This window comes from Haemaphysalis longicornis, unplaced genomic scaffold, assembly GCF_048455015.1.
Source record: "Haemaphysalis longicornis isolate Haplotype H1 unplaced genomic scaffold, Haemaphysalis longicornis Haplotype H1 scaffold_7, whole genome shotgun sequence".
In the NCBI taxonomy this organism is placed as follows: domain Eukaryota; kingdom Metazoa; phylum Arthropoda; class Arachnida; order Ixodida; family Ixodidae; genus Haemaphysalis; species Haemaphysalis longicornis.
The window spans coordinates 56,183,133-56,201,899 of NW_027526422.1; the positions used below are offsets into that span (position 1 = coordinate 56,183,133).

General features: G+C 49.2%; 1 protein-coding gene across 1 annotated transcript in view; it reads right to left on the minus strand.

The window, feature by feature from the left end:
• The window catches only part of LOC144145697 (glutathione S-transferase-like), a 30,122-nt gene extending 18,401 nt beyond the window's left edge, over window positions 1-11,721 (minus strand). The window contains exon 1 of the mRNA XM_077677373.1: window positions 11,275-11,721. The gene's annotated coding sequence lies outside the window, so the exon portion shown is untranslated. The remainder of the gene's footprint in view (window positions 1-11,274) is intronic.
• Window positions 11,722-18,767: the final 7,046 nt, after the last annotated feature.

Genomic DNA, 18,767 nt, shown 5'->3' on the forward strand with positions numbered 1-18,767 from the left:
CAAGGACCGTTTTTTTTTTTTTTTTTGCGGCGGAAAGTGGTAACAGACTAATTGAACTACGAGGTTATTATGCCATTACACCAGGACTCAGGGACGAAAGAAAAAAAAAACCTTTCTGGAATGGTTACCAGGGCGAAAATACCAAAGTGAGTGTATACAGAATTCTTACAAGCACCCGTGGGTATATAGACGACGGGTCGTGGAGGGGCTTACAAACGAGGAACTTAAAGGAGCGCAATTCTATTTGAAAGAAGTAACTTTTGGTAGCTCGCACAGTTATTGAAAGATGTGTTTTTAACGAAGTGGTGACTGCGTGCGGAGTGGTTGGGATTTTGATAGTACCCGCATTTGAGCCTTTAAGGCTGAGAGTTCTGCTCTCAGTGCTCTGATTTCTGCCTTTTGCGATTGGTTTTCGGTCTGAGTGTTTGTATTTCGGTGTGTACAGAGAGTGGGAGTAAGGGAGGCCAGTCCCTGCTCAAAACGCGAGAAATATTGAAACATTTTTGAATTTAGCGCCAGAGGGACGCAATATGGGCAGCTGATGCGCAGTCGAGGCCAGCACTAAAACACATAGTTGTCAGTGTGTTGACTACACGCTAGCATTGAAGTGATACGATGAAACAGAACCAGTCAGTGGCCGCCAATCGCACAAACAAGATTCTGTGACGTCATAGAAAAGTGTTGGAAAATAGCTGGTGAGCCGCCATTGACTCATCCGTTTTCTTTAACATCTAGATTATTAAAGACGATAGTCTTTCTTGGGCTACTTTTAAACGCAGAAATCTCTGTCTGTCTGTCTGTCTGCCTCTCTGTCTGTCTGTCTGTCTGTCTGTCTGTCTGTCTGTCTGTCTGTCTGTCTGTCTGTCTGTCTGTCTGTCTGTGTCTGTCTGTCTGTCTGTCTGTCTGTCTGTCTGTCTGTCTGTCTGTCTGTCTGTCTGTCTGTCTGTCTGTCTGTCTGCATGTGACTCGATTCAGCCACCCGGCCAAAGGGAAGCGTAAGCTGCGCAATAGTGTTATATACCCATAGCCAAATCTAAACGTCTATACTTGTAAACATTGCTGAACAAGAAGAAGCCATTACGCTAATATAAGGCAGCAAATCAATGCATAAGTGAGATTTGCAGTGTTACTTTATCAGAAATTCATGGATGCTTGGTTTTTGCGGTAGCAAATGAAATACCACGTCAACTGCAGAAAACCGTCGCCTGCTGTTGTCCACGCTACTTTAGCACTTTAGCTCCTGACGGCATTCATGAAATCAAACAGCAATAGCAACGAAAAGTTCCACTAGATAGGTTCCACGTTCTGCTTGGAACGCTCGTGGAGTAGGGCAATCTGGTTCTATAAACGCTGTAGTAGGGTGCCTCGATTCACGCGCGTCTCCGCCGTACCGCAGCGGCGGCATCGAGGCACCCGACTTGGAGCAGTGGAACGCGGTAAATTTAAATTGACTTGAGAAAACCTCTAGCATGTTATCTTAGGAGGAACGAGACGGGAGAGGAACAGCGTGAGAGGTAAGCGTGAAAGAGAAGGGAGACATTTACTTGCCAGGAACGCCAGTCGACTATTATCTTTCGTCGACACTTGCAACTAAAGGAGCAGATACGCGGCATTTTTTTCTGCAGTTTGCGACAAAGTTTATGTCATCGTTATTGGGATAAATCTTTTTAATAAACCAGACTGGTATTATTTTTCTAATGACCCATTTAAGAAAGGAGCAACTTAGAGATTGCAATTTCCTTCCCATGTATATACATTTATAATGAAGCTTCGCTTTTATCTTTCTCTTTCGAAGCGCCCCTGCTAAAAACGGCATCAATGGGCTTCCCTGCCATGGTGTGCTGCCTACTGATCCTGCTGCTGGCGTCGCCTTGGCTCGCAACCGCCGGAATATCCCCCTGGCCCCAAAGCTTGGATCAGTTCTGTTTCACCACCTGTGGAACCTTCTTGTCGAGACCGTGTGAAGAGGGTTGCCACTGCGTTTCTGTCTACGGGCAAAAATATGGCAACTGCATGAATGACACCTACAACTACACTGAGTTTCCCCGGTGGGATTTCTGATGTGGTCTTTTTCTACCCACTACCACCTCGCCCGCCGTGAATACCCTCCCGTCCATACCCAACTCACCCATTCCCAAGAACATGCACGGCGTCTTCTCCATGCGGAAAAACAGCTTCTCCAATTCCCAAAACCTCAACCTTATATACGTATGCAAATAAAACATCGCTGATGAATTGGTGTGCGTGAATGGCAGGAGTGCATCTCCATGCGTACTACCACACTGAACAAGAATGAAATTGATATTTTTCTCTTCCTACTAGGGAGCGGGAGGCGATGCGCAGGTTTACTCTGCACTGGTGCAGGAGTGGAACTGGGGCTGCACTCCGCCCCGCATGAGAAGAGTTCGCGGTTACGTTTGCTCTTCCTGATCATGGGTAGCGAACATTGCATCCAACTCCCCGCAGCTTTCGAGGGGAGTGCGCCAATGCTCACAAGAGTACAATGACTGTTGAACTCTTCAAATACTCTCCCGATTTCTCGGAGTGTATCCTGCCTTCATTATGCCCTGCCCCAGAATTCCCTGTATGCGGTGGCCTCTCCCCCCACCTCATACCTCACAATTTTTGGTGATGCCCTAGACGCACCTTTCCTGGAATGTCCTGTGACGAGCGGTGGGAGGAAGTGCTTGGGAACTCAGTCCCAGACGAGCAAACAGCCACGGTCAGCAAAGCTAACCTCCACCCGGAACAAGATGGGTGGCGACAGGTCCTTAGACCACAGAACGCACAATAAAGTGTTTCTCTCTTTGTGTGTGTCTCTGCCGTGGAGGTTTCAGCTCTTTTCTTTACCCAGTGTTGTGGAGTTATCACTCCGGAATTGAAATGACTCCGGATTCATTCCGCCTTTTCGCAACTCCGGAATGGAATGGAAAAGAAATGGCGAAAACGCCTGGAGGAATGGAATGTGAATGAGTTTACGCGCCTTCTACCCGGAATGGAGTGGAATGCGCTGAATTTTTAGGCTAGCTGGGTATATTTTCAGCTGGGACCTACAGCCAAGCTGGCGATTGAACTAGCAGGCTTTGCATACATTTTATTTGCAAAAATTTATTTTCTAGGAAGGTGTTTTAGGGCTCTAGGGAAACCCGGAGGGGGGGGGGGGATTACTCAAGCCGTTGACAACTGAGGATCTTAGCTTAGCGTAAGGTTTTTGTCTTGTAGGGGTGGGTCCGAGGAAACCCTAAGAGGATGTGAGAGGCACTCCCGGGCAGCCGTGGGCGCTAACTGGTTGCCTGTGACTCCTTCGGTGTGCGCCGGGGTCTAAACCGAACGAATGTATTAAGAAACTAAGCGCTACAGTTTTCCCCAAAGTCGTCAGCTGTAAGCAACGCGGCTTGCGTTGCTTACGCAAATGCATAAGCCTCAGAGACGCACGGAGAAAAATGTGCCAGCTTGTTCCCGAGTAACGAGAGTGGTTTTAAATAATGTCCTGTTTTGAACACGTAGAGTTAAGTTGATGCCAAGACAATGAACAATCGAAATGAGGTTAATGTGTAAGAGGTGTCGACTTTCGTACGGTGAATGCCAAACTGCACTGTTTCGTGACCCCACCCTATACTTTGCGCTGTCGCAATAGCAATTCCCCTTACTGCTGTGAAAAGCTAAGGATCACGACTGAGGCTGCGTTCTAATTCGCGGACAGCTTGGTAGACAGTTTAAGAAGGAGTCTAACTAGTCGTCTAAAGGAATAATAATTGGAACGGCGCAGCTGTCAAGAACGCAACACCAACGCAGACGACAACCTCGCAGCAGACCTGTTGAGAAACGCGATCAGCAGGTTTCGTAAATAATATTACCGTTATTATTACAAACATTACGTGATATAAAAATTAAACAAAATCATCTTTACCACTAGTTAATTATACTAAATATTTCAATAAAAGAACAAGTTTGTTTGTAACAATATTAATACGCGAAAAGGTGGCGCTGGCATCGTTTTTCAGTTTAGACAGGAAGGTAGCCTGCATCGTTGCTGACTTCGATGATGCCTCCTCGAAGCAGTCTTCGTTGACTGCTTCGTTTGAATTGAAACGGAGCTTAACATGGCGGACTGTCCACGAAGGCGGAAGCCGTCTAAAGGGTAAATTGGAACGAACCCTGAGTGTAGGTGCGAATAAAACACGGGCGACGTGTCTGTGAGTTGGCTGCTGCACTGTATTGGAGCTGGTGCGGTGATACGTGAAGCTCATGTTTAGGCAACACGTGACAGGCTGTGCAGAACGAAACAAGCAGACGGCTACGCATTCTCCCCCTTTTGAGCAGCAAGGGTCTGCCGCGGCCATGTTAACAACCACCTTGTTGATAAATATTTAAGGAGGTCGGAGGGGGTAACTCCTTCTAAATCCCTTTAAAAATTCCGTGTTCCCCCCATCCCCTTCCCCCAAGAAAAAAGAAAAATAAAGTGGGGAACAATACCCGCTCCAGCAAGGCTGTGGCAGGCTTAAAGCCAATGTAATATAAAGCCAAAACTTTCCAAAATTTTCCAAGAAGCCAAAACTTTCGAAGAAAAGCCAATTTGCAGGGTAAAAAAAAAAAAAAACTACTTTCTACGTTTCATATGATCGGGCAGCAGGTACATAGAGCGTAAGAAGAGAGTCGGCAATCTAGGATGTGATTGAAAGTAAATAAAGAAAAACAGGCAGCAAAAGTCCTAATTGTGAAGTGCAGTAGAAAAAGATGTAGTTAACAGCATGAAAAAAAAAAACCTGATAGGCAGCAGAGAAAAAAAAAAAATACATATGGTGGTTCACTTATAAAAGTTTGCTACAAATTTCCGTCTAGAATTAGCTGTTTTAAAATGAAAGTCCAGTTGGGGTATTTCCGTTCACGAAAATATCTAACTGCGAGGCCCTGCTGGAACACCGCACACATTATGTAATGCACAGTATTTACAAAATACAAAACGAAGCGCCGCCGAGGCACTCTAAAGGTAATAATTAGAAAGTCACTGGGCCCAGCGTAAACAATGCAGCTATCACTGTCACGCACTCTCACATGTTACACACGATACAAAAAACGACACCACGCTGAAGAAAGGCATGAGTTGCCCCAGGGAACAGGACTCCAGAGGGAACACGCGTTTTTCCTGTCATGTTCACTCAAAACACAACTTGAGGAAACCAGGAAAAAAAAAAAAAACACGCGCACTGGCGAACCCCACAGATCCCAAGTGACATGTTGGGCGGCAGGGACGCCCAGGCTTGTAGGTGGGGCGGCGCCGATGAAAGACCATTGGAAATACACCGGCATCATACCTCGGGTATGGAACGGGAAATGAAGTCGACGAGCTCGATTAAGATCTGGGTGGCTTCAGAATTATACAATAGATGCCGAAGGTTTGGCGGTTCAAGCGGTGGCCGCACAATGCGAAGCAGTCGTTGAATGTATATAATGACATTTTTGAACATTGCGTCAGATAGTGAAAGACGGAAGTGGCGGCAGCAACGCAGAAATACGGGCAGTCCGGAGTAAGTTCGAGACGGTAGAAATAGTAAGGGAATCGTCCATGTCCTGTTATAAGGAGGGTAACTCCTTAAAGATGTAGAAAGGAGTGACGCGTTTCAGCCTCTCGCTGTGAAGGAACAGTAGGTATACCGTCGTGTTCAAGCCGTTTCAAAGTGGCCACCTAGCGGCGAGTCCGCACAGAGGTGGTCGCGGAGGTCGAAGGATCCGTGTCGGGGAGGCTGGCGATGAGCAGGAAGAACTCGGACTATGAAGCGGCAAGACCGTGTACCCCCTTGCTATCCTCCCCCCCCCCCCTACCCCCCACCTTTCCTAACATCCAGGTGACGACACTGTCCCCGCATATGCATTGTCACTCCCCGCGTGAATCTAACACGCAACGTATTGTTCTGAACTGCTCCACTTTATTCTGTATCGACACAATTATAGTGTTTTTCAACATTTTGATATTGAAGTTGTGCATAAAAGCGTACTTGAAAAGTCTGAGCACCTAGTCGCATTAGCCCGATTCGGCGTTGCTTGCGGCCGCCGGCACGCGTGATTTAGTGAGTACCGGCCGCCCTCCCTACCCCCTCTTCCCGCACCGGCGACATCCGGTCCACCGCTCACAAATAAAAGGATTTATCAATCAATCGATTGTTCCCCAAGCTCCACGCAAAAGCAAACCATTACAACATGATGACCTTGTAAGGTCGGGACTACTGGCCCTTCGTGGATGTGCTGCACCAGATATCCGCAAGGTGCTGACATCCGACGTGTGTGCATATTTTCGCAGTTCTCATCGCGTGTGATAAGGTCACCTCGATGTTGAACTCATAGATAGGATCGATACAGGTATCAGGAGGTAGCCTCTACGTTCAAGAAATACAGGAATGGAATTGGACTTCCCGGCCTTTCTAGGAGTGGGAAGGGGCGAAATTCTGGCTTTCCGCGGAATGGGAAAGAATGGAATTGTTGAGCGTTCCGATTTTTCGGAATGGAATTGAAATGGAATGGAGCTTCCCAATCCACAACACTGCAGGCTGCCGCCTCCTTCTCCGCCCCCCCCCCCCCTACTGACCGGTTAGTTTGCCGTAATTGTCGTCTACCCTCGGAAAGATGACTCTCTGTGCTTTTAAAAAGGCCGTACTCTGTATTTATAGTCGGTTCGGAAGTTACCATTCGCACATAGAGCAGTCATCGCGTGAACGCCATTTGTATTTAAAGGTGCTATAGAGACAAAACACAACATTGGGAAAGGCTAGATTTTGTGAACTCATTCAACCCAACATTGGGAAAGGCTAGATTTTGTGAACTCATTCAACATCCCTCAAGTCCCGAGATACGTTTTTCAAAACCCCAAAAAAACTTGAAAAACTCAAATTTCACGCTGCGTATGACGTCAGCTGCTGCGTAATAGGGAGAACACTAAAAACGGAGTTTCAGCGTGCTAACCACACGTTCCCATTCAGATGGTACAATCAAATGGTACCAGAACTAAAAAAATGAGAAAGCTGTCGGAAGTGCAGAGCAGTGATTCCCCACAATGGGCTGCAGCGCCGTTCTCCGTTCACTGTTACTACCAAATTCAAATCCAACTTCCCGCCTTCGCAGTGCTCGCGCGCCCCTGCCTGAAACTGCGCCAGCGGGAGGTCTGTTCTCTTTGTGCTTTTCTCCCCGCACGTGCCGGCATTGCACTGCCACATTTTGCGTTTTTTTTTAATTGCGCCATTTTGCCACAGGGCATAGGTAACAGGAAAACAATAGACAAAACAGGACAGGGGAACGACAAAGAAGGAAAGCAAAAAAAAAAAGGAAAGAAAAAAAGACACAATGTGAGGCGGGCGCACTACAGGATTTTACTATTGTAAAAACCAACCCAATGGGCGTCCTTAACTGAAGGAACGCGGGCGCTGCCGGTTAATAACGTGTATTTTTCCTCAAATGTACCTATAGTTTTCTTTGTGCTAAACAACGGGGAGATGTATGGCAAGCGCTAGAGTTTCACGAGTTTCGAACGCTTATGACTATATAAACCACTTAGCTTTCGAAGACTCTGGGGTACGCCGCGAACAACAGCGTTACCCCGGGACGCCACCTTGGTGCTCTATATACTTGGGTCGAGCGAACGAGCTACGACGACAACGCGAGTGCCTAAAGTGATCTGCACTTAAAACACACTGTCATGTTTCTTGACGCTGCCTTTAGTCGGTGGCCACCAAACGCACAAACAAGTCTGTGACGTCACAAAGACCCGGCGATAAAGTGGCGGCTCAGTTGCCGCCACTGCTATATCCGCGTTCGCTCGGAGGTTTTCGTTAAAATTATATCTGTTGAACGTTAAAGACTTATGAACGCAGCCTTTTGAATGAGCCCGGTTTGTATTTTGTCTGTGAATTTTGAAAACCTCGTGCAATGCATGATCACGTAGCAGAGCTATCCATGCTTTTAGGCGCGAAGCCCCTTAGTGGCTGGGGCTGTTGGCGTCTCGTGTAGTCGTCGTAATCGTTATCTCATGTAGCCATGGTACTAAAACAGTGGGAAACTCGTTTACACCTCGCGCTAGAACGTAACCCGTACTATAAAACATAGGGTCACTCGTTCACGCCTCGCGCTAGAGAGCTTCGTGCTTCAAAGACAAGGTGCTTTTACAGCAAAGCTGTATGCCTCTACCCTGCAACGGTTTCATCTCCGTTATAAAAAACGCCAAGGCGCCAAGAATACACTTATAACACTGCATGCTTCGCCCCTCCCCAGGTTTCACGTTAGTGGAGATTGCCTGGGATTTTTACCATTTACAGTTACAGACAGCACAGAATTTTTAGCCATGTCCGCTTTTTGGCTCCTTTCACTATCTGTTCATAAACTTGGGTGGGCAGGCCGATAGTCGCGGAGGGGCTCCTTGAGCGTTGCTCTGGCAGGCCCACCATACGTAAGTGGGACCAGGAAGTGGACAGGGTGAATATCAGGTGTTCATTTCGTGCTAGAGTTTTCGGCGCAGGGAAGTCGGCACGGTTGTTTCCTTTTTTCTTTATTTATTCCAAATACCTAGAGCTCCAGATAGGCCTTATTGTATGGAGTTCCTTAGTAATCACGATAACAACAAGCAAACATGCAAAATCAAGCGAAAGAACTGGAATACAGGTGTGCCTTTTAACAGGTATGAAATAGCGACAAGATTTGTTCAACAGCAACAAATTCAAATAGTAACACTCAGGAAACACGTTATACTAGTACAATTACATTTGGAAGCATTTTTCACTCGTAATTATATTGGGAAAGAACGAATACTAGAATACCTTGATACGGCACTGGTACGATCTAACTTTCAAGTGCAGAGCACTTTAGGCGCTCGCCTCGTCGTCCTGGCTCGTTCGCTCGACCCAAGTATTTAGAGCACAAAGGCGGCGTCCCGGGGTAGCGCTGTTGTTCGCGGCGTACCCCGGAGGCTTCGAAAGTTAAGGGGTTTATAAAATCATAAGCGTTCGAAACTCGTGAAACGCCGGCGCTTGTCATACATCTCCCCGTTGTTTAGCGCAAACAAAACTATAGGTACATTTGAGGAAAAATATACGTAATTAACCGGCAGCGCCCGCGTTCCTTTAGTTAGGGACGCTTATTGGGTTGGTTTTAAACGCAAAATGTGGCAGTGCAATGCCGGCGCGTGCGGAGAGAAAAACACAAGAACAGAACGCCCGCTGGCGCAGTTTCAGGCAGGAGGCGCGCGAGCACTGCGAAGGCGGGAAATTTCAATTGCATGGGGTGGTAGCAGTAAGCGGATAACGGCGGTACAGCCCATTATGGCAAATCACTGCTCTGCACTTCCGACAGCTTTCACATTCAGTGGAACGGCTTTAATTTTTTTCTAAACTGTCTCTTCGTGATGACACGTAATTCTACGTGTTTTTAGGTGAGTTTTTTTTTTTTTTTTTTTTTGCCAATTCCAATTAATCCTATCTTAATGTTACAGAGAAGCCTGAGTCTGCAAATTTTTCTTCGCGAGCGTAATGTTCGCCACCCTAAGTTATCTCGGATGACAGAGCTTCTGATTGCAAAGTTGAAGTTACCCGTAACAGGTCTTGCAGCACGTTTCTGTACGTTTTCCAACTGTTCTTTCAACACTTCCGTATACGGGGCCCCCACTCCACACGCGCATTCCTGTAAAGGGAAGAAAGAGGTAACGGCCAGGAGCAAGCCTGTCGCGCTATCAAGCACCGAACATCGTTTGTGCCATGTCCGTCGTTCATCCTATCTCTTTCTCTTGTGGCAGTACGCATACAGGGCTAACGGGCAGTTGTCCAAGAGAGCATCAGTTTCCCAGAAAATATCCTACATACTCGCACCTCGTTATGTACATTCGAGACTGTACACGACTTGGGAACTCCGCGTGTGTCCCCTTATTATCGAGACTGCCGGACTCTTCCGGCATCGTGGTCGAAAAGGGGGGGGGGGACCGTAGAAGCACGCACAATAGAAAACAACAAGAGAGATGCGCCAGCCAGCTAGTTGTCCTTGAAGCCAGGAAAATAGCGCAACACTGGGATGTAGTTTTATCATGCGCAATATTAAGACGCTTGACGCTGAGTATTCGCTCTGTTTCATTATCCTTCGTTTCGCTTTGTTTCCTTATCGTTGATTGTTTATAAAGTATTTCTTTTAAAGACAATTGTTTTTCTTTCGCAGCCTAAACGCGATAATTTTCGTGCCTGTCTGTATGCCATTTATTTATTTATTTATTTATTTATTTATTTATTTATTTATTTATTTATTTATTTATTTATTTATTTATTTATCTATTTATTTATAACTGCGGTCTCCCTGGGAGACCAAGCAGATTAGAATTCGGAAAGGAGGAGTGTAACAGCACATTCCAACAAAAACCCACTACACTTGCAATGACAAGATGAAAAAAGAAAGAAAAAAAGCACAGAAAAATCCAAAGCAGATTGGGATTTAGAAAGGAAGAGTGATGTGACAAAAAAAACACTACACTTGCAATGAAAAAATGCGAAAGAGAGAAAAAAGCACAGAAAAATTTACGTAAGAAAGCATTAACAGGAAGACGGAAGAAAAAACAAGAGACAAGAGACAAGACAAAAACTAGAGAGAGAGAGAGAGAGAGAGAGAGAGATGATTGCGAATGCGCTATAACCTGCACAAAAACTGGCGAAATAATGCTTGAACACAAACAGTGTGTGCAGGCGAGATTGTTTCATACTACTAGAACATCTAATGCATATCCACATCATTCACCGAAAAGGAAACCTCAGGGGTATTTGAGGAAAAATGTCAGTACATATATCCGAAAGTACCAGCCTTCCTTTATTTAAGAACATATAATCGGGTTTTATGTTAGCAAATGAAAAAAAAAAAAAAAAGCAAGAACGCTTTCAGAACGGTGGCGAGGAGAAGCGGGATAGAGAAAAGCACCGAAGTGGGGAATGTCGGCCCTATAGCTGCTCCAAGCGCAACAGAAAGAAAACGCCCCGACGTATGGCGCGCGAGTGGAGCGAACGCGGAAAATTTGAACTGACTTGAGCACACCTCCATACATGCATCATGGGAGGTGTGAGGGGGGGTGGGGGAGAAAGGAGATGGCATAACATGCAAGGCGCAGCAGAATGCTATCGCCGTGCGCCATTTGCAGAAGCAAGCAGATAAGCGGCATTTTTTTTTTCCTTCTATAAATATGACGAACCATGGATCCGACGCTGCTTCGATTTTCCTATATAGCACGCACTATCAGTCATTGTGACTATCGCGCGCACTTACCGTTGATATACCAAGATGCTCTTGCCGTCCGCCGATGTATATCAGTGTGCCAGCAGTGCGAGCGACGACCGTGGATGACACCCGCTAGCCGTTCACAGCTCCCAAGTACGCAGTCTAACTTTTCGCCGCTCGTGCATCAACCGGTACGCCAATGCTGTGATGAACGCTAGCGCTACTACTTCCCGGTTTCAGCTTTGGGGTCCCCTTCCTTCTTTACGCGACTTTGAGACGAAACGGGTGGCCGTCCCCGCGTCATCAACCTTGGCCCCGGGAGCCTCCTCGGGGCACTGCTGGGCGTGCAGCGCTTGCCTTTCGCTCGGTGATGCGGGCGACTATTTTAAGGCGTCCTCGCTCTTTGGAAGGCTGCGAGGGAAGCAAGTAAGCGCGACAGAAGCGGGGAACTAACACCCCGCTGCCGCTTTACTAGCGGGAAGTTTGCTTGTTGTCATCTCGCTAGCTCGCCTGTCACGCGGCTTTGGGGAGGAAGCCTTCCTGTCGTTTTGCTGCTTCTGCCTTCTCATACTGAGAGGAGCAATATTTACTACCAAGGGTGTGCATTAAAAGCAGCGGTGGACTTCGCCGTAAGCGTACGTGATGTTTGTTGGCTTTGCCGCATGAATCGCACTGTGGCAAAACCAACTTTAACCGGAAGTTGACTTAAAAGCAGACCCAACAATGTCCGGTGAATCGTCGGTGACTCAAATGCTTGTTTACGGACCATGCTTACGGTCAATGTTTACGGACGCGTCAGAGCGTCCGTAAACATGGCCCTGCCAATCACGTGACCACCTATAATAGAGTTACGCAAGAGGCCGCATTAAGAAAAAGCTCTACGTTAAAACCAAGTTTATACGAAAACCTAACGTGGTGCAAATGTCAATGTAATTGATTGATTGATTGGGCTGGTTATTGGAGGAGGTCATAAGACCCTGGAGGGGATGGGGGAGAGTGGGAAAAGGGAAAAAGTTATGAAAATAAAAGTCGTCAAAAACACATTTGTACTTCTTGTCACATTAGAAAGTCAGTGCGCACTTGTTACAGCGTCACTGACCCATGCAGGGCTGAGTCAATCACGAATCAAATTGCTTTTATAGAGACCATTCTGGAGGGGGAATTCTACAATTGTCTCTAATAAAGAGGGATTAGCGCGCATCTGACGAATATTATTCTGTTCATCACACGGGATGGAATGTGGTGTTAAAAGTTCCGATCGTCCTTGTGAAACTTGCAGAGCACATCCAGATAAGATGGTAAAGATTGGAGACGACTCATTCCCCACAAAATATGCACTTTGGAGTATATTGCCGCGAACCATGTATAAGTTTATTGTTTGTTCAGTCACCGGTAGTCAACGCAGAACGTTAAAGTGCCGTATTTTTTCTTCACGAGTACAACCGGCGCAGCCCACGGACTTTTCGATGGCTGTATAATGTCGTCGGTGAGCATGTTGTCGACTTGAGTCCGAATGGCTTCGCGCTCGTGTGAAGAGACGCGGTACGGTGACTGTCGGGTAGGTCGGGCTCCATCTTCGGTTATTATCCGGTGCTTCGCCAGAGGTGTCTGACGTAATTTTGAGTTCTTCGAAAAACACTCGCTGTAGCGACGCAGCAAATCCAATAATTTCTTCCGTTATTCTTGCGGTAACGCCGGATTCACGTCAAAGGGATTCGGAAGCTTGAAGGTATCTTCGGGTGAGCATTCAAAGTCGGCGACCGCGATCACGTCACTTGTTTCTTGCGTTTCTTCGAGGAACGCAATTGCAGCGCCCCTGTTTAAATGCTGGTATTCCTCGCTGAAATTGGTGACCAAAACTTCGGATGTATGTATGTATTTATTGATCTTAGGAAAAGAAAAATCCACCAACAGGCGTAAATTGTCTCGCCTAGGGGGCGGACACCGGAACGCCTGCTGGTGTAGGGGGGGAGGGGGAGGATAGGGAGAAAAGAATACATAGGAATAGGAGGGTAGGGGAGAAGGTTGACATTACAATGTATGTAACACGCACAAGGGTAAATATAAAACACAAAAGAGAAAAAAAAAGGAAAAAGGGGAATAAGAGAAAAAAAAGGAGTTACACATTGAGAAAATTAACATTACAGAGAAACACTACAGATATAGACAACACATGAATCTACAAAGGACAAAGCACACATGTAAAAGGGGTCACACAAGCACACACACAAGTACAGAAGCTGCTTCAGCAGCAGCACTCCACCACAATCTGGGCAGCTAGGCAGAGTTGTAGTGGAGTGCGCTGTGCAGCCCCGAGGCCTGCGGGTATGTACCCAGGGCCTCGAGCACTTTGTCTCGCTCCCTAGCACTGCCCGGGGGCCAAAGCAGATCCTCAAGTGGCCGCGCTCCGTGAAGCACGACCAGCAGCTCTGCCCGCCCTGCCGCAAACTTGGGGCACTCGTATAGTACGTGTGGCAGGGACTGCACGGTCGCTCGGCAGTGGGTGCAGGCGGGGCTGGTCGCCCGCCCCAGACGGTGCTTCCGCTCCGCCGTCCACACGTCCCCCACGCGGAGGCGCAGGATGGCCGAGCGCAGTCGTCGAGGCAGGCGTGAGGCCCGCACAGGCGGCAGGCCCCCTCCGACACGCAGGCGCGGGTCCGGATGCCTGGTCCGGATGTGTCGCTGGATGAGCAGGCGGGAGTCGTCCGCTGCCGCCTCAGCCACCATGTCCGACGGAGGCAGCGCGTGTGCCCCGGCGGCCAGCTCGTCCGCCCGCTCGTTGCCATCCAGACCAATGTGGGCGGGGACCCACTGCAGGCACAGTTGAGTGCCCCGGTCCGCCAGCTGTGCCGCCTTCTCCCGGGTGCCACGCACCAACAGGGAGTGCGAGTCTCCGTCCTGAAGACGCACCAGGGCCACTCGGGAGTAGCACAGCAGGGCGCAGTGCTCGGGCAAGGGCTCCATCTCCAGCAGCAGGTCCAGGCCCAGTCCGAACCCCACCAGCTCAGCCGTGGCCGAAGAAGAGGCATAGGACAGCCGCGCCTGTCGGGTGGCCTCTCCCAGCACGGCGGCCGCTGCGGCCGACCCCTGCTGCTGCCGCACCGAGCCATCTGTGTATACTAGGGCGTGGCCGTCTAGGTCACCCAGACGACACCCCGGGCCAGCTGCAGTTGCCCGCAGTGGGGCGTCCGCCACTTGCTGTGCAGCCCCGGAAGGTCCAGCCGCACGTCAGCTGCCAGAACAGGAGCGGGGCCACGAGGTCCCGCGTCCACGGGGCCCACCACCTCCTCGTAGAGCATCAGCATGCGCCCCATGCGCGAGTGGTGGTGGCTCTTCAGCCGCCGGCGTTGCTTAAAGCGCGCAATGCCTCTTGCGACGGAGACACCGCGTTCGAGGAGCAACCTTTGATCACTCTCTACGATAGCGTCGACGAGCTGCAGGAACAGCATCTTCACAGTAAACCGTGATCATCAAGCTTGCGCGGGGTGGCAGGGTGACATCGGTTCCGGCGTCATGGAGTGATCGGAGGAAAAAGTTATGGACTCGGCTTGTAGATCAATTATTGCACCGTTGTCCGTCAAAAAGTCTATTCCAAGGATAACGTCGCGGGAGCAGTTAGGCAAAATGACGAACGCCGCAAGGTACGTTGTGCCGTCTATGGTGACGCGCGATTGGCACGTTCCACTTGGCGTCACGAGGTGGCCTCCTGCTGTGCGAATGTACGGACCGTCCCATCTGGTCATAACTTTCCTCAGCTTATACGCAAATGGCCCGCTCATTACTGAGTAGTCCGCTCCCGTGTCTATGAGGGCAACTACATCAAAGCCGTCGATGGACACCTTGACGTCAGATGCCGCCTTCCTCGAGTTCCGGGTGCGTCGGGGCGTCGTATCTCGGCTTGCGCGTGTTGACGGTCGAGCACTGTGCGTCGTCGTTGTCATCGTCTTCTCAGCGGCAGATTCGGTCATGTCGGGTATGCGTCGCGCCGTGTGGCTGTCGTCGTGTTCGGGAGTCTCGTCAGGGTTAGGTCGGGTCGTCTGGATGAGGGCATGTCATGAATCACCGTCTTCAGCGAGTCGCTGCGTCGTTGGAGGGTTTTCATTTTTCCGCCGTTGTGCAACTTTACCTCCCGAAGTTGCTGCTTTTAGTTTCCCCTGCGTGGGCTGGGGGGCCTTCCACGTGAGAAGTCAGCATTGCTACGGCGGCTCGGTGATTGGTATGGGTAGGGTGACGGCGAACGGTTGAAACGGGCTGTGCCACGGCTGGTTTGAGAAAGGTAGTCGTCGATCTCACGTGGTCGTTGCCAGGGAGAGGGCGAGGTGCGTCGACGGAGAAACCACGCAGTTCGAGTCTCTTGTATGGGCAACGACGATAGATGTGATCGGCCTCTCCGCAGTGGTAGCACAGCGGACGATTATCGGAGGTTCGCCAAACGTCGGTCTTTCTCGGCGTCTGGTTTTGGGCTGTGGGCGGCGGTACGGTGGATGGCGGGGACAGTGGGGACGGCGGCGAGAGTGGACGGCGGTACGGCGGGGCTTCTTGTAGACGGGCTGGAGCAGGGCGGGGTCGACGAACAGCCGTGGAGTAGGTCACCGCCTGTGGCTCGCGGGGTGCCTCGGATGGCATAGAAGTGCCCAAAGCGTGTTGAACCTCTTCGCGGATGACGTCAGTCAGGGAAGCCACTTGAGGTTGCGGCGTCGTCGGAAAAAGCTTCCGAAGCTGCTCCCTGACCACTGCTCGGATGGTCTCGCGCAGTGTGTCGGAGGTTGTAGCCCCGGCACCGATCTTCTCGGAAACCAGCGCGTTGACCGGGCGATCGTACTGCCTCGTTCGAACTTCCAGCGTCTTCTCCATCGCGGCCGCCTTAGACGCGAATTCGGTCACCGTTTTAGGAGGGTTGCGGACAAGGCAAGCAAAAAGCTCCTGCTTTACCCCTCGCATGAGAAACCTTAGTTTCTTTTCTTCTGTCATCTCCGGATCCGCACGTCGAAACAACCTCTTCATCTCCTCAACAAAGATCACTACCCCTTCGTTGGGGTGTTGCGTGCGCGTTTCTAGCAAAAGTGCGGCTCGTTTTTTTCGCACGACGGTGGCGAACGTTTTAAGGAACTCGCTCTTGATGAGAGTCCAGTCAGTCAAAGAGCTTTCATGGTTCTCGAACCAAGTTCGAGCTGCATCCTCCAAATAGAAGACATGCCGAAACGTTTCTTCGTCATCCCACCTGTTAAACATCCGAACACGCTCCACTTTCTCCATTAGTCCTCAGGGTCTTCCGTGGGTGATCCATGAAATGATGGTGGTTCCCGGGGTTGCTGCAGAACTACAGGATGGCTCGTGGTCATCGTGGATGCGTTGTTCATGGCAACGGCTGTGACGTCTTCCGCCTTCAATTTATCTGGCAGTAGTCCAAACTCCGGCTCTAGGCCTTGCTGTCGGCGGCTGGCACGAGTTGGGCTTGCTTGACGACTTGAAGAGAGTTGAGGGTGCAAATACCCCGCAACTCCACCAGATGTCACGAAGCCAGAGACGACGCAGTTGTCTTAAAGGAAAACACGTTTATTGGAGCGAACTTGTGCTCCCCTAACAACTAAAAGAATACAGGCGGCGAAGCAGCACTCAACAAAGTGACGTGCGAAGGCGAGCGCGACGATTCGAATGCCATGGTGTCTGCTCTGCAGGCTTTTATCTCTTGTCGCGAGTGTTTCTGGAACCGTCGATTTACATCCAGAACATTGTAGATCAAAGAAGGTCATTCTGGGCTAGTGACGTTAGGGCGAGACAGTCCGTTTATCTGAATGTGATAGCCCGTGCGGCATAAAAATAAAAAATGGAAGCCGCGCTTCGCTTGGGACGCAGATAACAAAAACAAACAATAAACTTATACATGGTTCGCGGCAATATGCTGTACGAGGATGGGTCCATTTAAAAAGAATGTCAGGAGTATATGGACAGTTTGCGTAGATCTAGTTTGCAATAACTTCTCCTTTTCTGGAGAGACGTTTTAGAGCTGTGAGGAAACCCACAGGGGAGGATTCCTGGAGGCGCTGACGACTGAGGATCTTTGCTTTGCCGTAGTTTTTAGGCCAGGTCGCGTCCTGTGGGTGTGTAACCTGTTTTTTGATACTCCGTAACCGACATGGATATGTCCGTTGCGTGCAACACAGAGTTGCTCCCGCCGGTATGCCGCAAGGTCACTGGCTCGCAAATTTCTCGTAATGGCTAGAGGGGCGGACGGAAACCTTAAAAGCTGGACGCGAAAACGCAGCCGAAAGTAACAGCATTGGGAGTAATGTAATCGGAAGTGATGTCACATGAAATAGTGACGTCAGTTCCGGTGACCTCATCATCTGTCGTCAGTGCAGTGCGGTGAAGCAGCAGTGGTGCGGGTCTAGTGGGTCCTGTGGAGGAAGGCAGACGGAGAGCAGCGGAGTAAAAGGCTCCTACCGCCACCGCCCACACATTTAACGGGTGTTCAGCGACCGATCTCCTCGTTCTCGTAATGCGCTTGAAAACACTCGTCGGTCGTTTTTTCACTACTCTTTCGGGCTATTACTTGAATGAAAACATCGCTATACACAACTATGCGGAGGTCAGGGTCACATGCTCGGTTCATTTCTGTGTGTTCAAATTTTCGTATTATGCCTCCATGAGGAGCGGTGCACGTTCAGGGTAGGGACACGCCGTTGTTTCACCCGATCGCCACACATTTCCTCATAAAGGACACATGTGTCACGACACAAGCAACCGTTATCATATCATCAGTTCTGATGAATGTTAACCCCTATTTTTTGTTTCCTCTGCTCACGAACTTACAGCTCGTTGATAGTTGACTTCCGTGCACTAGTTTGAAGATTCCGAACGTTCTTGGCCGGGAGACCACATTGTAGTCGCTTAGTAATTAAGTGGGTCTGAATGATAAAGGAGTACAAAAACAAACGATAGTTCTATCCCATAAAGCAAAACAATAACCGTATGAAATCCGGCCACGCTACACTTGCATGTGTTCCGAAAAAAGATAGCTGCCTCCATACAGCACACTGCTGGGCTAACTGGTGTTGCTGTTTTAGAAAGAAAAATGGAGTTTTGAGTCTGCTGCCATGCCGTCTCTTGTCTTAGTACCGCCCTTTACGCGCAATTTTTCTTCTTAATAACTGACTCCACTTTTCCGCGTTCCACCCGTTTCCATTGTTCCGTGTTCACTTCCCACCAAACCATACTCAGCCCAGTATTGCTTATAGCAACCCATAGTGCTATTCTCAATGCTGCGAAATGTGCTGATCTTGGAAACCTCAATAAGTATATACAGCGCAGCTCACGCTCGCAAGGTTGCTGCAGAACCACGCAACAGAATCTCTCGTCCGACCTGGGAGCCACCATTTTCCGGACAATGTAGGGGCCATACAACAATAATTTGTTTAACGAGTTACTATAACAAAGAATCACCGCGAAGCTTACGTTGGCGAACCCCGGCTGGCTTTTATAGTATCGACGTTTTGGTATTAATTTTTCTGGCATCGCTCTGCTGGAGCTACTTTAGGATA